Below are 18270 nucleotides of genomic sequence, written 5' to 3' on the forward strand. Positions count from 1 at the left end.
CACTACATGACAAAAGTTTGGACACACCTTCTCATTCAATGTGTTCTGTGTTCTCATGACTATTTACACTTACAGTATACTCTACTCTCACTCAAGGCATCAAAACTGAATGAGCACTCACCCACTACTCAGGCTTGCGCGCCCAGCGCGTATCCCAAGCCTCAGCAGCAGGGATAGTACAATACTCACACACGCAGTTAGCATCACAAACGGTCACCCACTACTTCAATGAGAAGGTATGTTCAAACTTTTGGCCTGTAGTGTATCTGAATTCACATCAGCACACATTCACATACTCAAATGTACACACATATACACACAGCAGTAGAATTGCTACTTGTAGGGGAGTTTAGCATATCATCTCACGCACCTGCGCATTTGTCATGATGTGAAAATGCCGTAATGAAACCAAGCGAAGCACCTTTAATAAAATAACCGTAATTAACTGCAGTGAAGCGAAAACGCACATAAAACCACAAACGAACACCAACTTGGACGTGAAGGTGAGAGCCGCATGACACCAGGCAAAGAGCCGCATGCGGCTCGCGAGCCGCGGGTTGGCCACCTATGGTATAGCGCTTTTAACAATAGACATTGTTGCAAAGCAGCTTTACAGAATTTGAACGACTTAAAACATGAGCTAATTTTGTCCCTAATCTATCCCCAATGAGCAAGCCTGTGGCGACGGTGGCAAGGAAAAACTCCCTCAGACGACATGAGGAAGAAACCTCGAGAGGAACCAGACTCAAAAGGGAACCCATCCTCATCACTTTTGTGTTGATTTGGACACATGCTTTGGATCATTGTCCTGCTGGAAGATCCAGTGACGACCCAGTTTTAGTTTCCTGGCAGAGGAGCCAGATTTTGATTTAAAATGTCCTGGTATTTCATGGAGTCCATGACACCATGTACACTAACAAGGTTTCCAGGGTCTTTGGAGGATAAACAGCCCCAAAACATCACAGAAACTCCATGTTTTACAGTAGGGATTGTGTTCTTTTCATTATAGCCATCCTTCTTTTTACACCAAACCCACCTTTTTGTCTGTTGTTGCCCAAATGAGCATGGGTTCCCTTTTGAGTCTGGTTCCTCTCGAGGTTTCTTCCTCATGTCGTCTGAGGGAGTTTTTCCTTGCCACCGTCGCCACAGGCTTGCTCATTGGGGATAGATTAGGGATAAAATTAGCTCATCTTTTAAGTCGTTCAAATTCTGTAAAGCTGCTTTGCGACAATGTTTATTGTTAAAAGCGCTGTACAAATAAACTTGACTTGACTTGAGTGTTTATTGCAAAAAAAGCTCAATTTTTGTTCTATCAGACCATAACCATGTTCCATTCAAAGTTGTAGTAGCATTTCACAAACTTCAGGTGTTTATGTTTGTGGTTAACTGACAGAAAAGGTTTTTTTTCTCTCAGACCTTCCAGATAACCTGTTGGCATGGAGGTGGTGTCTGATGGTGGTTTTGGAGATTTGGAAACCCCAAGATTTTACTTTTTCTTGTAATTCAGAGATCCTTGGGATTTTTTTTTGAGTCTCTTATCCTCATCACTGTACACAGGGGCAAAATAAACTTGGGTCCTCTTCCAAGCAAGTCTGTAACAGTTCCAGTTGGCGTCCACTTTTTTATTATTGCCCCAACAGTAGAAATGGACATTTTCAGGCGAGTAGCTTTTTTTTAAAAATAACCATTCCCTTATGAAGGTCAACACTCTTCTCCCTCATTTGGTTTGTGTGCTCTTATTTTTCCCCACGTTGATGGATGACTAAGGGAATTTGGCCTCTGTGTCACCTCATATTTGTACCCCTGTTAATCAAGAAATCATGGATTACAGCTTGAAAGTTCCTACGCACTCCAATCAACTCAAAAATGTACAATTTAAATGGGAAACATGCTTCAGTTACATTGTGTTCACTATCATTTCCAGGTGTGCCAATAAAAGTGGCACGTGTTTTGCTGAAAATAATTATTTCTTGATGAGGAATTTGTTTTTCTCTGAATACATTTATTTCAATTAAAGGTTGGATTTTCTCATTTCTTTCAGTGTGAGATGAAGCAACTTCACCAAAAGGTGAATTTTTTTTCTCACCCTTTTATAAGGGGGCCTGTAACTGTGGAGGGCACTGTATGACATTATATTATATGGACATGAGTGTTTTACTGGGAAATACGCCACTCGTATTTTTCATACGAGCTACATCCGGGACATGGAGAACCAAAGCCGTGACATAAATCTCTTTATTTTTTTCACAGTCCGGTTTCAATCAAATCCTGCACTCTGATTGGCTGGCGAGCAGGTCCGTATCCTACGATACGGACCCCAGTTACAGACCCCGGTTATGGACCTCTGGCGACTCACTTGTTCACAACAACAACAAACGTAGTAGCATTTTTTGTCAACATTTATCTTTTTTTATATAAAATTATCAAAAATCTTATAAATTTTTGCCAGCATTTCTCAGGAGAATAGCATTAATTTTACAGCATGGAAAGTGATAACGACAGTCTTCATAGCGAAAGCGAGTTTTACTATCCTGAGGAAGAATAAATAAAATAAAACATTTCAGGAGAAAGCTAAAAACCTATTACTGTTGCTAACGCTGAGCAAAAGCATGGCTGAATCCTGAATGACTCAATTTTGTATAAATAGGGGACTACATAGGCGGCAAAATGTAGTTTTTTTTCCCTGCCATGGAAGTGTACTTGTATACCAAGGAGGAAGCCATTTGCATTACAGCTGTGAATGAGGATTCAAAATGGCGTCTCGCCTCGGTTTTCCCTTTCGGGCGCTCTTGTTTTCTGTTAGAATTTGGTAAAGAAAAAAATATATTATTTAAGGTCGGTCCGTATGGTGAAATACCGTGACCTCAGCCTTGAATACTGACCTCGCCCCAGAGGGCCTCGGTCAGTACTTCCAAGACCTCGGTCACAGTATTTCATGATACGGACCTCCCAGCTGGTAAATAACATTTATTTTTTTCGCGGTCTGGTTTCCATCAAATCTTGCGCTCTGATTGGCTGGCGAGCAGGTCCGTATCCTACGATATGGACCCCAGTTATGGACCTCTGATGACTCACTCGTTCACAACAACAAACATCGTAGCAATTTTTGTCAACATTTATTTTCGCATTTCTCAGGAGAATAGCATTAATTTTACATCATGGATAGTGATAACGACAGTCCTCACAGCAAAAGCGAGTTTTACGACCCTGATGAAGAAGAAATAAAAGAAAACATTTCAGGAGAAAGCTAAAAACCTGTAACTGTTGCTAACGCCGAGCAAAAACATGGCTGAATCCTGAATGACTCAATTTTGTATAAATAGGGGACTACATAGGCAGCATAATGTAGTTTTTTTTCCTGCCATGGAAGTGCACTTGTATACCGAGGAGGAAGTCATTTGCATTACAGCCATGAATGAGGATTCAAAACGGCGGCTCGACTCGGTTTTCCCTTTCGGGCGCTCTCGTTTTCTGTTAGAATTTGGTAAAGAAAAAAATAAATATTTTATTTACCAGCTTAAGGTCGGTCCATATGGTGAAATACCATGACCTCGGCCTTGAATATTGACCTCGGTCACGGTATTTCACGATACGGACCTCCCAGTTGGCAAATAACACATACATACATACACACACACACACACATATATATATATATATATATATATATATATATATATATATATATATATATATATATATATACACACACATATATATTATACTATGTGTGTCTAGAAATTACAGAATTTCACATTAAATGATTCAAGTTCAAAAAGAACTTTCCCCCTCTTTGGACAAAGACTGAGCAGCTCCTGAAACGCTGGGCCCTACTTCTGTTGTCTGTAGCAGGCCGAATCAACTCAATTAAAATGTCTGTACTCCCAAAATTCACTTATCTTTTTCAAAGTATCCCAGTTTTTATTTCAAAGTCTTTTTTTCACAGGATGGATGGAATATATCATTTACCTGGAATTGTAAATTTGCCAGAGCCTGAAAAAGTCTCCTAGTACAACCCAAAAACTCTGGTGGCATGGCTCTTCCACATTTTCAATCTTATTACTGGGCCTGTAACATTCACCCTATATTACACTGGCTATATGAAGACCCTGGTGTAGACGCACTCTCTTGGCAACAATCTGTTGAATCTAATTCATGTATCATCACTGACTGCCCTTGTTTACGCCCCTCTCTCCTCATCATATACAGCTTACACAACAAACCTGTTGGTCAAACCCTCCCTGAAAATTTGGACTCAAATTAGAAAGCACTTTGGATGGCAATCATTTTCATTTAAATCTTCTTTCTATCTATCCTCATCATTATTTCAAGCCATCTATAATGGACAAAGCATTCTCTATATGGAGCACTGCTGGCATTAAGCAATTCCATGATCTTTATAACAGTGGGTCCTTCGTCTCTTTTCAACATTTGTGTGATAACTTCAGTATCCCTAAAAATGACTTCTGCTTTCTTCAAATTCGTGACTTTGCTAGGAATATCTCCTCAATATTTCCAAACCAACCTCCATGTACCTTCTTTGACCATATATTAGATAAACCACCATCATTTAAGGGCATTATATCAGTCATTTATAGTAAACTGATGGCATTTTCACATTTCATGCTTCCCGATGGTGTGAATGTGAGTGAATGGTTGTCTGTGTCTATGTGTCGGCCCTGTGATGACCTGGTGACTTGTCCAGGGTGTACCCCGCCTTTCACCCGTAGTCAGCTGGGATAGGCTCCAGCTTGCCTGCGACCCTGTAGAAGGATAAAGCGGCTACAGATAATGAGATGAGATGCTTCCTGACATAAACTCTCAATGGGAGGGGGAACTTGGAAAATCTATCTCTGAAGAATCTTGGGAGGTGGGATTAGGTAGAGTACATAGCTCTTCAATTTGTGCGAGACATGAACTATTACAATTCAAGATCATACACCACACACACTGGACTAAACTCAGATTATCCAAGCGAATTTCTGATGTAGATTCACTCTGTGATAGATGTAAGTCTAACCTGGCATCACATACCCACATGTTCTGGTCTTGCCCAAAGCAAAGCTGGACCGCTATTGGACATCTATCTTAAATACTATATCTGGCTTACTGGGACAATCAGTTTCATTCATGCCCTAAAACTGGGTTATTTGGCATTACACCTGATTCAAATAATTTAACTAAGGCACAATCTGATAGTATTGCCCTTCTCACTCTTATTGCTAGATGACTAATTTTATTAAAATGGAACAACTACAAACCCCCAACATTTACACACTGGATTAAAGATGCCCTTTACTTTCCTAAACTTGAAAAGATTAGGCACTCTATGAAGGGATCAGCAAAGAATTACACTAAAATATGGGGACCTTTCTTGGACTATGCTAAGGCACATATTACACTACCTGCCTCCCAGTAGAGCAAGGAGAGGTGATCCATCACCTTCTGTGGATGGATACCTCTCAGTATGTGAAGCAGCAATGATAACCTCAATGGAACAGAAATCGCATACTTTATGGTCACTAACACCCCCCCCAAATGTAATGTAAATTAGATTTTTTTTCTATGTTTGTTTTACTTGTTGTTGTCATTATTATTATTATTAGTCCTGTCCCTTTGTTTGTTAATAGTGTCGACTATCACAGCCAATGTAAGAATGTCATCGTAATGTCACGGCTATGCTACACTGAAATAATAATAATAATAATAATAATAATAAAGTAAAATTAAAGCCGCAAGCGGCCTCGACGGGCCCTCGCGCCAGCGGCCAAGGGGGGCGGGGGCATGCGTCCCCGCGAAAAACCTTCCACAGCTTCTGCGGCAGGAGACATTACTCCCACAATGGCGACAAAGCACAGAATTGGACACAGGGCAACAATAGGGTCTCGCACTTCGTGCGTTGTCGACCATGGCAAGCGCCTCAAAAAGGGTCTTGAAAAGAGTTTGCTTGCCAAGTTTGACAAATCAGAAGCTGCAATATCATTTTTGCCATAATCAGCACCCCCAGGGGCGAAAGTGCACAAAATTTGGCGTATATGTCAGGTGAGCTATGAAGAGTTTGCGTATGAAGTTTGATGACAATTGAGAAAATAGAAGATGAGATATAGATTTTTGAAGAATACATTTTTTGGTTTTTCCCATGTCAGTAGGTGGCGCTATGCTGTACATGAGCGAGTATGAGTTGGGAAAATAAGTGTCTACAACAGCAACGTACAATCACAAGGTAGTGGTGTGAAGGAAAAGCATTATGGAATTACTTACCAAAAACCCGTTGTGGAGCAATTGCGTGGGCCAAAAACAGCGCCCCCCATGGACGAAAATTCCCAAAATGTGGGATACATGACATGGGAGGTAGTAAGAGAGTGGCCGTGAAGTTTGACCAAATTTGAGGAAAGATTGGATTTTTTGCCCAAAAAATAGCGCCCCCAGTGGCGAAACATCACAGAAATTGGGTCACATGTCAGAAGCCCAATGAGTGATTTGCGTGTGAAGTATGAGCAGTGTTGAGCAATTAGAAGATTTGTTATGAATTTTTAAGCATGTAAAATTCTGCATTGAAAAATGATTGACGTATAACTTCTGAACAGTTAACGCTACGTGAAACGTATTTAGCAACTTTTGTCAGCCATGTCTGTAGATGATGTGTATCAATTTTGGTGACATTCCTATGAACGGTCTAGGAGGAGTTGCGCCGTCTTCGTGGCCATGCATTTCGCACAAAAGTGTAATCACCTCACGTCCTGTAGGGCGTGGCTAATGCATTGGCATTACATTTTTGTCCGGCTTGGTGAGATACATATGCGTACCAAAGGGCATGCCAGTACTACAAACTACATGGCAACCAGGCACCTTAATGCGAGAGGCAAAAATCACAACACGTTAGGGGGCGCTATAGAGGCCCTGAGGCCCGCCTGGATCTGGGCTTCTGGTTCTCAGTAGCGGTGGCAGTCTAAGAAAAAGGAGCCAAATTTCGAGCGTTGTCGACCATGGCAAGCGCCCCAATAAGGGTCTTGTAAAGAGTTTGCTTGCCAAGGTTGACAAATCAGAAGCTGCAATATCATTTCTGCCATAACCAGCACCCCCAGGGGCGAAAGTGCACAAAATTTGGCGTATATGTCAGGGGAGCTATGAAGAGTTTGCATATGAAGTGTGATGAAAATTGAGTAAATAGAAGATGAGATATAGATTTTTGAAGAATAAAATTTTTGGTTTTTCCCATGTCAGTAGGTGGCGCTATGCTGTACATGAGCGATTATGAGTTGGAAAAATAAGTGTCTACAACAGCAACGTACTTTCACAAGGTAGTGGTGTGAAGGAAAAGCATTATGGAATTATTAACCAAAAACCCATTTTGGAGAAACTGCGTCGGCCAAAAACAGCGCCCCCCATGGACGAAAATTCCCAAAATGTGGAACACATGACATGGGAGGTAGTAAGAGGGTGGCCGTGAAGTTTGACCAAATTTGAGGAAAGATTGGATTTTTTGCCCAAAAATAGCGCCCCCAGTGGCGAAATATCACAGAAATTGGGTAACATGTCAGAAGCCCAATGAGAGATTAGCGTGTGAAGTATGAGCAGTTTTGAGCAATTAGAAGATTTGTTATGAATTTTTAAGCATGTAAAATTTTGAAGTGAAAATTGATTGACGTATAACTTCTGAACGGTTTATCCTACGTGAAACGTATTTAGTAACTTTTGTCAGCCATGTCTGTAGATGATGTGTATCAATTTTGGTGACATTCCTATGAACGGTCTAGGAGGAGTTGCGCCGTCTTCGTGGCCATGCATTTCGCACAAAAGTGAAATTACCTCACTTCCTGTTGGGCGTGGCTAATGCATTGGCATTACATTTTTGTCCGGCTTAGTGAGATACATATGCGTACCAAATGGCATGCCAGTACTACAAACTATATGGCAACCAGGCACCTTAATGCGGGAGGCCAAAATCACAACGACTTAGGGGGCGCTATAGAGGCCCTGAGCCCCGGCCAAGTTTGGGCTTTTGGTTCTGAGTAGCGGTGGCAATTCTCGGAAGTGGTGCCAAATTTCGTGCGTTTTCGCCCATGGCAAGCACCCCGAAAATGGCCCAACAGCGGAGAAAAATAAAGAAGAAGAAGAAGAAGAAGAAGAAGACGGAAGAATAATTAAAGCCGCTAGCGGCCTCGACGGGCCCTCGCGCCAGCGGCCAAGGGGGGCGGGGGCATGCGTCCCCGCGAAAGACCTTCCACAGCTTCTTCGGCAAGAGACATTACTCCCACAATGGCGACAAAGCACAGAACTGGAAACATGGCAACAATAGGGTCTCGCACTGTACGGTGCTCAGGGGGCGCTATAGAGGCCCTGAGGCCCGCCTGGATCTGGGCTTCTGGTTCTCAGTAGCGGTGGCAGTCTAAGAAAAAGGAGCCAAATTTCGTGCGTTGTCGACCATGGCAAGCGCCCCACTAAGGGTCTTGTAAAGAGTTTGCTTGCCAAGTTTGACAAATCAGAAGCTGCAATATCATTTCTGCCATAACCAGCACCCCCAGGGGCGAAAGTGCAGAAAATTTGGCGTACATGTCAGGTGAGCTATGAAGAGTTTGCGTATGAAGTTTGATGACAATTGAGTAAATAGAAGATGAGATATAGATTTTTGAAGAATAAATTTTTTGGTTTTTCCCATGTCAGTAGGTGGCGCTATGCTGTACATGAGCGATAATGAATTGGAGAAATAAGTGTCTACAACAGCAACGCACTATCACAAGGCAGTGGTGTGAAGGAAAAGCATTATGAAATTATTTACCAAAAACCCGTTTTGGAGCAATTGCGTCGGCCAAAAACAGCGCCCCCCATGGACGAAAATTCCCAAAATGTGGTATACATGACATGGGAGGTAGGAAGAGGGTGGCCGTGAAGTTTGACCAAATTTGAGGAAAGATTGGATTTTTTGCCCAAAAATAGCGCCCCCAGTGGCGAAATATCACAGAAATTGGGTAACATGTCAGAAGCCCAATGATTGATTAACGTGTGAAGTATGAGCAGTTTTGAGCAATGAGAAGATTTGTTATGAATTTTTAAGCATGTAAAATTTTGCATTGAAAATTGATTGACATATAACTTCTGAACGGTTAATCCTACGTGAAACGTATTTAGTAACTTTTGTCAGCCATGTCTGTAGATGATGTGTATCAATTTTGGTGACATACCTATGAACGGTCTAGGAGGAGTTGCGCCGTCTTCGTGGCCATGCATTTCGCACAAAAGTGAAATTACCTCACTTCCTGTTGGGCGTGGCTAATGCATTGGCATTACATTTTTGTCCGGCTTAGTGAGATACATATGCGTACCAAATGGCATGCCAGTACTACAAACTACATGGCAACCAGGCACCTTAATGCGGGAGACCAAAATCACAACGACTTAGGGGGCGCTATAGAGGCCCTGAGCCCCGGCCAAGTTTGGGCTTTTGGGTCTGAGTAGCGGTGGCAATTCTCGGAACTGGTGCCAAATTTCGTGCGTTTTCGCCCATGGCAAGTGCCCCGAAAATGGCCCAACAGCGGAGAAAAATAAAGAAGAAGACGGAAGAATTAAAGCCGCAAGCGGCCTCGACGGGCCCTCGCGCCAGCGGCCAAGGGGGGCGGGGGCATGCGTCCCCGCGAAATACCTTCCACAGCATCTTTGGCAGGAGACATTACTCCCACAATGGTGACAAAGCACAGAATTGGACACAGAGTACACGGTGCGCTGAGATGTTGTCATGGACAGAACATTTTATGCCATGGCTTCCCAACCAAATTAATGTATTTACCTCATCAGTCACCAAGCTATAGCTACATAGGATTGTCTTCTGTTAGACATCTATTAGTCTGTATATAATGCTACAACACTTGCTCCCGACTGCCTACCCATTCCCCACAAGTCATGTGTGTTTAAGGCAACCAAAACAACATACTCCTGGTGCCTCATGATTGTAAACACCTCTCCTGCAACTGCTACAGCGCAATGAGCGCCCCCAGTGGTCCACAAGTCACGTGTGTTTAAGGCAACCAAAACAACATACTCCTGGTGCCTCATGATTGTAAACACCTCTCCTGCAACTGCAACAGCGCAATGAGCGCCCCCAGTGGTCCACAAGTCACGTGTGTTTAAGGCAACCAAAACAACATACTCCTGGTGCCTCATGATTGTAAACACCTCTCCTGCAACTGCTACAGCGCAATGAGCGCCCCCAGTGGTGAAAGTTCACCAAATTTGGTATACATGTCAAGGGACCTATGAAGAGTTGTTTTGTAAAGTTTGATCAAGTTTGACCAATCCGAAGCCGAGATATAAATTGTTGCCTGAAAACAGCGCCCCCAGTGGCAAAAGTTCACAAAATTTGGCACATATGTCAGGTGACCTGTTAAGAGTGTGCCTATCAAGTTTGATCAAGATTGAGAAAATAGAAGATGAGATATTGATTTTTGAAGAATAAATTTTTTGGTTTCTCCCATGTCAGTAGGTGGCGCTATGCTGCACATGAGCGAGTATGAGTTGGAAAAATAAGTGTCTACAACAGCAACGTACTATCACAAGGTAGTGGTGTGATGGAGAAGCATTATGGAATTATTTACCAAAAACCTGTTTTGGAGCAATTGCGTTGGCCAAAAACAGCGCCCCCCCTGGACGAAAATTCCCAAAATGTGGTGTACATGACATGGGAGGTAGTAAGAGGATGGCCGTGAAGTTTGACCAAATTTGAGGAAAGATTGGATTTTTTGCCCAAAAATAGCGCCCCCAGTGGCGAAATATAACAGAAATTGGGTAACATGTCAGATGCCCAATGAGTGATTTGCGTGTGAAGTATGAGCAGTTTTGAGCAATTTGAAGATGTTATGAATTTTTAAGCATGTAAAATTTTGCATTGAAAATTGATTGACGTATAACTTCTGAACGGTTTATTCTACGTGAAACGTATTTAGGAACTTTTGTCAGCCGTGTCTGTAGATGATGTGTATCAATTTTGGTGACATTCCTATGAACGGTCTAGGAGGAGTTGCGCCGTCTTCGTGGCCATGCATTTCGCACAAAAGTGAAATTACCTCACTTCCTGTTGGGCGTGGCTAATGCATTGGCATTACATTTTTGTCCGGCTTAGTGAGATACATATGCGTACCAAATGGCATGCCACTACTACAAACTACATGGCAACCAGGCACCTTAATGCGGGAGGCCAAAATCACAATGAGTTAGGGGGCGCTATAGAGGCCCTGAGGCCCGCCTGGATCTGGGCTTCTGGTTCTCAGTAGCGGTGGGAGTCTAAGAAAAAGGAGCCAAATTTCGTGCGATGTCGACCATAGCAAGCGCCCCAAAAAGGGTCTTGTAAAGAGTTTGCTTGCCAAGTTTGACAAATCAGAAGCTGCAATATCATTTCTGCCATAACCAGCACACCCAGGGGGGAAAGTGCACAAAATTTGGCGTACATGTCAGGTGAGCTATGAAGAGTTTGCGTATGAAGTTTGATGACAGTTGAGTAAACAGAAGATGAGATATAGATTTTTGAAGAATAAATTTTTTGGTTTTTCCCATGTCAGTAGGTGGCGCTATGCTGTACATGAGTGAGTATGAGATGGAAAAATAAGTGTCCACAACAGCAACGCACTATCACAAGGTAATGGTGTGAAGGAAAAGCATTATGGAATTATTTACCAAAAACCCGTTTTGGAGAAATTGCGTCGGCCAAAAACAGCGCCCCCCATGGACGAAAATTCCCAAAATGTGGTATACATGACATGGGAGGTAGAAAGAGGGTGGACGTGAAGTTTGACCAAATTTGAGGAAAGATTGGATTTTTTGCCCAAAAATAGCGCCCCCAGTGGCGAAATATCACAGAAATTGGGTAACATGTCAGAAGCCCAATGAGTGATTAGCGTGTGAAGTATGAGCAGTGTGGAGCAATTAGAAGATTTGTTATGAATTTTTTAGCATGTAAAATTTTGAAGTGAAAATTGATTGACGTATAACTTCTCAACGGTTTATCCTACGTGAAACGTATTTAGTAACTTTTGTCAGCCATGTCTGTAGATGATGTGTATCAATTTTGGTGACATTCCTATGAACGGTCTAGGAGGAGTTGCGCCGTCTTCGTGGCCATGCATTTCACACAAAAGTGAAATTACCTCACTTCCTGTTGGGCGTGGCTAATGCATTGGCATTACATTTTTGTCCGGCTTAGTGAGATACATAGGCCTACCAAATGGCATGCCACTACTACAAACTATATGGCTACCAGGCACCTTAATGCGGGATGCCAAAATCACAATGACTTAGGGGGCGCTATAGAGGCCCTGAGCCCCGGCCAAGTGTGGGCTTTTGGTTCTGAGTAGCGGTGGCAATTCTCGGAAGTGGCGCCAAATTTCGCGCGTTTTCGCCCATGGCAAGCGCCCCGAAAATGGCCCAACAGCGGAGAAAAATAAAGAAGAATAATAATAGTGAACTCTTACAAGAACAATAGGGCCTTCGCCCTATAGGGCTCGGGCCCTAATAATAATAGTGAACTCTTACAAGAACAATAGGGCCTTCGCCCATAGGGCTCGGGCCCTAATAATAGTGAACTCTTACAAGAACAATAGGGCCTTCGCCCATAGGGCTCGGGCCCTAAATATACACACAATGTGTGTGTGTGTGTGTGTGTGTGTGTGTGTGTGTGTACATGCTGTGCAAAAGTCTTAGTCACCCTATTTTGTTTCATCCAAACTTTGTTATATATTTTTATTTTATGACTACTACATTATCGAGTCAGGACAAAAACATCTTAAAAGTTCCAAACGTTCATTTTCCAGCACAAAATTAAATGTTACAGAAAAAAAATTGTATCTGAGCAGCATATTACACAAGAGACCAAGTTTCAGATTAAAAAAGAAAACATAATGAAGGCTACCGGCTTCTGCTGCAAAATTAAAGGTAGCCTGCCTTTCAGATTTTTCAAGTGTAGGTCATAAGAATTTTGCCTGATACTTTTGTTTAGTGGATCGAAAACTACTGAATTCGAAATCACACTTCCAATTTTATTATTATTATTATTTTTTAAATAGAACAATTAATGAATTTACAGCCATGTGGCCCTAAATTCGCTATTTTTTCCTGATTCACCATGACCCAATTCAAGATACTACGTCATACATCACATAGTGGGCTTTCCCCATTCATGCAAGGCATTGTGGGATACAAATTTGAAAGAGGAGAGAAAAATGGAAGACGTGAGCGTGTGAATGAAATGTGAACACCCGGCTACAGTAACGGAAAGCAAAAAGAAAAGACGTTATGTTGCGAAGGAAAGAAAACACAGGCCCAAACTAATAAATATTGGCGGTCAGCGAGCACCTCGGTGTGATCAGCTGTTTGTTTAGCGACAGAATGATGTAACTGTCAATGCACAAAGGTAAACCTGCGCTTGCGCACACAGACTTCCTCTGTCTGCTTGACTGTGCAAAGCGAGAGATTTCATGCATATTATTTGCTCAGGAATCCCCTCAAATTAAATAACTTCCCAGCCACAGAATGGCCTGGGTTTTTTTTTTTTTTTAGATATTGCAGAAATAAATATATATAACAATGACCAAATTTCAGAGGGAATTAAATTTCACCTATTTTATGAAATCAAAAGGCCGTCTAGCTTGAAGAAGCAAGCGTGACAGTCAAAGTGTCCAGAAGAACTGTGGCTGGTTCTGCAAGATGCTCAGTAAAATCTATAGCTCATTTCCTTATAAAACTGCACTGATTGTACCTGAGACTACTATTTTTTTTAAAGCAAAGGGTCGTCTCACACCAAATATTGACTTTGTTTAATTTATTATGGCTTACTGCTGTTTACAGTATTTTTTTTCAATGTTGAAAAATTTCATTTCATTATTTTTTAAAGCCATTTTTGGTCTACAGCATTTTATTTTTATTTCAGAGTTCGAACTACCTTGGACTTATTCTGGGAGCCTGAACAAATAGGTCTGAATTTAAAGCAGGGCAGAGACTCCATTTACACGGGGAACAGTGATTAGTACAACTCTACATGGATTAAGCAATATTTTCCAAACAATTTGAAGAAACACACAGAATTAATAGTAATACCTCCATCTCCTTTGCGATATCTTAAAAATAACAATCATTAAATGTTCTTATTTAAAAAAAAAAAAGTGACAGCTGAATTTCCAGCTGCACATTATGAGGTGGTCAGAATATGTGGCCCTCACAACATTCCTGTTACAGTGACACCATGTACAGTGGGGCAAAAAAGTATTTAGTCAGTCACCAATTGTGCAAGTTCTCCCACTTAAAAAGATGAGAGGCCTGTAATTTTCATCATAGGTATACCTCAACTATGAGAGACAAAATGAGAAAAAAAAAATCCAGAAAATCACATTGCCTGATTTTTAAAGAATTTATTTGCAAATTATGGTGGAAAATAAGCATTTGGTGAATAACAAAAGTTCATCTCAATACTTTGTTATATACCCTTTGTTGGCAATGACAGAGGTCAAATGTTTTCTGTAAGTCTTCACAAGGTTTTCACACACTGTTGCTGGTATTTTGGCCCATTCCTCCATGCAGATCTCCTCTAGAGCAGTGATGTTTTGGGGCTGTCACTGGGCAACACGGACTTTCAACTCCCTCCAAAGATTTTCTATGGGGTTGAGATCTGGAGACTGGCTAGGCCACTCCAGGACCTTGAAATGCTTCTTACGAAGCCACTCCTTTGTTGCCCGGGCAGTGTGTTTTGGATCATTGTCATGCTGAAAGACCCAGCCACATTTCATCTTCAATGCCCTTGCTGATGGAAGGAGGTTTTCACTCAAAATCTCACGATACATGGCCCCATTTATTCTTTCCTTTACACGGATCAGTCGTCCTGGTCCTTTTGCAGAAAAACAGCCCCAAAGCATGATGATTCCACCCCCATGCTTCACAGTAGGTATGGTGTTCTTTGGATGCAACTCAGTATTCTTTCTCCTCCAAACATGACAAGTTGAGTTTTTACCAAAAAGTTCTATTTTGGTTTCATCTGACCATATGGCATTCTCCCAATCCTCTTCTGGATCATCCAAATGCTCTCTAGCAAACTTCAGACAGGCCTGGACATATACTGGCTTAAGCAAGGGGACACGTCTGGCACTGCAGGATTTGAGTCCCTGGCAGCGTAGTGTGTTACTGATGGTAGCCTTTGTTACTTTGGTCCCAGCTCTCTGCAGGTCATTCACTAGGTCCCCCCATGTGCTTCTGGGATTTTTGCTCACCGTTCTTGTGATCATTTTGACCCCACGGGGTAAGATCTTGCGTGGAGCCCCAGATCGAGGGAGATTATCAGTGGTCTTGTATGTCTTCCATTTTCTAATAATTGCTCCCACAGTTGATTTCTTCACACCAAGCTGCTTACCTATTGCAGATTCAGTCTTCCCAGCCTGGTGCAGGTCTACAATTTTGTTTCTGGTGTCCTTTGACAGCTCTTTGGTCTTGGCCATAGTAGAGTTTGGAGTGTGACCGTTTGAGGTTGTGGACAGGTGTCTTTTATACTGATAACAAGTTCAAACAGGTGCCATTAATACAGGTAACGAGTGGAGGACAGAGGAGCCTCTTAAAGAAGTTGTTACAGGTCTGTGAGAGCCAGAAATCTTGCTTGTTTGTAGGTGACCAAATACTTATTTTACCGAGGAATTTACCAATTAATTCATTAAAAATCCTACAATGTGATTTCCTGGATTCTTTCCCCCCATTCTGTCTCTCATAGTTGAGGTATACCTATGATGAAAATTACAGGCCTGCCTCATCTTTTTAAGTGGGAGAACTTGCACACTTGGTGGCTGACTAAATACTTTTTTGCCCCACTGTCTGTTACTGTACAAACGCAGACTGCACAGTTTATTTCCCTTGCTCTTTAAACAAAACCTGAATTCCCTAAAGAAATGAACATCCTGCAATGCAACTCACTGAGCTAATAAAAGTATTTAGCCAAAAAAAAAAGATTAAAGTTTTAAATTCACCTCATACTGTATTTTCTTTTATTTCTAACACACACCCTCTGAGAAAAGAGCATGATAACGTGGCTGATTTAAACCATGGCATTGTTAAACACAGACCTCGATCCTGTCCTTCTTTGACATTTGCTCATTTGACTGACGCTTAAACTAGAACGAAGGATCAGGATCTTCAGTAACTTCCATAGAGAACAAAAGATAGAATAGTGAGGGAACTGTTTGCAGCCGTTATAGTGTGAACAGGAACTCATTTTTCTTGTGGACATTCCATAATGTTAAATATAACGATAAATGGATAAAAGTACGATGTTTCTTTTTTATTTTAATAAATGTTTACAAATGTTGGTGAACTAGTGTGGTATAGAAGAAAGGAAACACTTCGGGATTGTCCTGTTATTGGAAAGTAATTAACTTAATTAATGCAGCTAAGGGCGGCACGGTGGTGTAGTGGTTAGCGCTGTCGCCTCACAGCAAGAAGGTCCGGGTTCGAGCCCCGTGGCGCGAGGGCCTTTCTGTGCGGAGTTTGCATGTTCTCCCCGTGTCCGCGTGGGTTTCCTCCGGGTGCTCCGGTTTCCCCCACAGTCCAAAGACATGCAGGTTAGGTTAACTGGTGACTCTAAATTGACCGTAGGTGTGAATGGTTGTCTGTGTCTATGTGCCAGCCCTGTGATGACCTGGCGACTTGTCCAGGGTGTACCCCGCCTTTCGCCTGTAGTCAGCTGAGCTCCAGCTTGCCTGCGACCCTGTAGGACAGGATAAAGCGGCTAGAGATAATGAGATGAGATAATGCAGCTAATGTAGTATGGTTGATTATTTTCCGATAACTGCATGCACCACCATCATGATTCATTCCTTCCAGCACACCCAGTCACAGTTTGGAGAAATACTCACACCGTAACACATATATATTCAGGTTGCTGTGAAAAATAAACACCTAAACGCAAATTCTGTTGTTTCGACCGTTGATTATTTTCCTATAACAGCAAAGCCCTGTTGTTTTATTCCTAATTTATTAGAATAGGATTTGTAATTGTACTGTGCTGTACTTCCGGTTTGATAGGGTTAAAGATTAAAGAGCTACATCAGAGGTACTGATACTACCGATGACACTCCCAGAAAAAAAAATATAGCGTATCATGACGTCATTGATGACGATACACGATATCGATATTGTATCGTCATATCCTCTGTTCTTAATTGTAAGCACGACACTAAGCTAAGGTGCTTAGCTTGTCGACAGTAACAAGCAGTTGTAACATAGTTCACCGGAAGTGTACCTGCAGGAGAGGAAGCCGCGGTGTTGGTGAGCTGTCTGTTCCATGTTAAAAGCCAGAAACTTTCATTAAACAGGTATAACGCAAAAAACCTCAGCAGTATTAAAGCACACATTAATTTATTAATGTAGCGTACTGTTCTTCTTCTACTGCTTTCCTCCTGCAAGTTACAGTCGCGCTCTACTGCCACCTGCCGGACTGACTGAGAGCTGCTTCATAACCAGGAGCAGAAAATAAACAACTAAAACACTTCTCTTTATTCCACTGAACATTTCTGAGTTACAAAATCACAAAACAACAACAACGACAATAATAATAATAATAATAATAATAATACAGGAAAATATGGCACTGCAAATAATATGGGTAATAATATAATAACATGAAAGTAATTAAAAAAGGAACAAAACTTATGATAGACAATAACAAATACATTACTCAGTCAGTCACTCAGTCAGACAGACTGATAGATAGATAGATAGACAGATAGATAGATAGATAGATAGATAGATAGATAGATAGATAGATAGATAGATAGATAGATAGATAGTTTCACTCCTGGTCTGACTGAAAACACACAAATCATTCACATCTATATCATTTCAAGAGTTTATAGACAGAAATAAATATTATTCAGTATTTTCCAGTGTATTTCCTTGGCTTTGTGAGGGATGTGATACTTGTATGGAAGTAACCATGACTTTTTTCCAGTTGATGTTTGACGAAACATTATACCAGTGATATGTACCTCTTGGAATCACAGTATTTCTTTGTTGCAGGAAAATATGTTCACATATTTGTTTTTGCATTTTTTTATCAAGTAAACATATACCTTCTAATGTGTTCGCGAATCCTTGTGTATATAGAATATACATTGTTTGAAGGTAAGAAATGCTGCTTTGTTTACTGCTGATGTTGTGAGCAGCCATACTGATTTGAGGTCACTTGTGGAATTGAGAAAAGTCAGCATTGAGAAGACCACTCTGAGTTCCTGAGTAGGAATTCTGAGGTGAGGG

At 41.6% G+C, this 18270-nt stretch overlaps 1 protein-coding gene across 2 annotated transcripts in view; it reads right to left on the reverse strand.

Annotated features, from left to right (window-relative positions):
* Positions 1 to 17420, reverse strand: part of tmem19 (transmembrane protein 19) — a 58302-nt gene extending 40882 nt beyond the window's left edge. For both annotated transcript variants that reach the window (XM_060902786.1, XM_060902785.1), the window contains exon 1: positions 17258 to 17420. The gene's annotated coding sequence lies outside the window, so the exon portion shown is untranslated. The remainder of the gene's footprint in view (positions 1 to 17257) is intronic.
* Between the last annotated feature and the right edge of the window lie 850 nt (positions 17421 to 18270).

Source organism: Neoarius graeffei, chromosome 21, assembly GCF_027579695.1.
Source record: "Neoarius graeffei isolate fNeoGra1 chromosome 21, fNeoGra1.pri, whole genome shotgun sequence".
NCBI classification, from domain to species: Eukaryota; Metazoa; Chordata; class Actinopteri; order Siluriformes; family Ariidae; genus Neoarius; species Neoarius graeffei.